Source organism: Chinchilla lanigera, unplaced genomic scaffold (genome assembly GCF_000276665.1).
Source record: "Chinchilla lanigera isolate Chin_1 unplaced genomic scaffold, ChiLan1.0 scaffold00092, whole genome shotgun sequence".
NCBI lineage: Eukaryota > Metazoa > Chordata > Mammalia > Rodentia > Chinchillidae > Chinchilla > Chinchilla lanigera.
In genome coordinates this window covers 469,192-471,020 of record NW_004955493.1, presented here as the reverse complement: position 1 = coordinate 471,020, position 1,829 = coordinate 469,192, and the positions used below count along the sequence as shown (strand labels likewise).

Below are 1,829 nucleotides of genomic sequence, written 5' to 3'. Positions count from 1 at the left end.
TTATAATGTACTTATTATTTATGAAAGTTAAATTATTGTCAGACTATACTTCTTTGGGAGAGGGCTAGGACAGTGTGAATTTCAAACAGCTCATGTGTCACTGGATGAAAATTCCTTGTCTGAGGAGTTATGAATCAACTTCACCCTTTTTTTTTTGTTTTTATTGGTGTAGACAATAAGAACAATTGCTTATATAAGTTCCCATATGGCAGTGCCGTAGCTATGTCTTCTGCTTTTGAACTTTTCCAGTAACTGAAGCCAAAAGCCACACCACATCCCTCACCAAAAGGAAAACAATCAACTGATCTGGATCACTTTCTGAGCTGTGAATTTTCTCCCTGGGTTCTGCCTACTTACCCCGTCTCCAACCTCATAGGACCTAAGGACAGCCTAGCAAGGCATTACCTTGTTTGTGGGTGAGCATTCCCAGAGGTCTGGGGATCCCAAGGCCCAGCTCCTCACAGGCCACTCTGGGAATGTGCTCGATGGCCCTGACCTGGACACCCTAAGGCCCCACCTGACTCTCAGGGGGTATGCTGGTGGGAGGTGGGCGTTTCAGAGGGAGAGAGGCGTGCTCAGGGCTGGAGGAGGAGTGGGGGCCAAACAATGTATATATGTAAAATGTATACAGATGTTATAAAAACAACACAGGTAGGAAACAGAGCTACTTAGCAGCAGAATTTTTTGTATACTATAGAAACTTAGTTGACACTAATTAAAACTAGATTATTATAAATTAAGGTATTAGTTGTAATTCACTGGAAATCCAATAAAAATTATGTAAAAAATACTGTAGAAGAAGCAAAATGGAGTGTGCGTCCAGTGCAAGCAAGAAGCAAGCCTGTGCTGGATGTGTAGTGCTGGACACAAGCAAGCAGGCCTGTGCACGGCGCCCCCAACACGGGGGCACAACCACCCATCAACTCCACGCTGGCTCTACATTTTGCTTCCCTCTGCTATGGGGCTGCAGAGGTAAGGACTCGGCACCTGGCCTGACCCTGTATGAGGAGAGTGCCTGGGGAGGGAGGAGAGCACCTCCCATGACTGCCAACACTAAATCCGACAGTCCACGTGAATCCCCGCCCAGTGGCCTGCACCTAGCAGAAGGGTAGCAGCACTTCCCACCCACCAGTGGGAGCAGGCAAGGGAGCGTCTCAGCTTGGGCAGTAACCACAGCCTGGGGTGAATGGACAGAGGGGCCTCTGGTGCCAGGAGGGTGCCTCAAAAACCCACAGACCCTAAAGCTAGGGAGAAAACTGTGACGAACTGGATCTCAAGACTGCATATTTTGGAAAGAAACCACTCATTCAGAAGCAGGAATTTTTTTCTTTTATTTGATCCTTTTTGATTTATCTATTTTTAAATCATTTTAATCTTTCATTTATCAGGTTTTTTTTTGGAGGGGTGGAGTTTTTCTGCCTTTTTTCTTCTTTCACTTTCTTTTCTCTCCTTTTCTTTTTTCTCCTCCTTTTCTCTTTCTTTTATTTCCTGGATTCTGTCCTCCGCTTATCTCTCTTGGCCTTGCTTGTTCTTTCCTGGGACTGCTGTCTAACACTATTCATTTCCTTTCACTCCTCAAGTTCTCCTTTTACCCTTCTCTCACTTTTCTCTCCTCCTCATAGCCTACTGATTAATTTTAAATTTTGCTTTTGTCACTCTCTTTCCCAGTCCTTTCTATCTTTACTAGTATAACTGCTAAGCTTTATGAATCTCTAGATAGCTAGTTAACATTACACTATTGTGGTTGAATACTATTCTATTGTTAGCAGAGATAAAGTTGTTCCATTTAGTAGATATTAACTGTAGGTCAATACCATAGTAGTTCAATA

The 1,829-nt window shown here is 43.7% G+C and overlaps 1 protein-coding gene across 1 annotated transcript in view; it reads left to right on the top strand.

Annotated features, from left to right (window-relative positions):
- LOC102007563 overlaps positions 1 to 753 on the top strand; it is an 18,799-nt gene extending 18,046 nt beyond the window's left edge. Inside the window, exon 7 of the mRNA XM_013504742.1 lies at positions 250 to 753. The gene's annotated coding sequence lies outside the window, so the exon portion shown is untranslated. The remainder of the gene's footprint in view (positions 1 to 249) is intronic.
- The last annotated feature ends 1,076 nt before the right edge of the window (positions 754 to 1,829 follow it).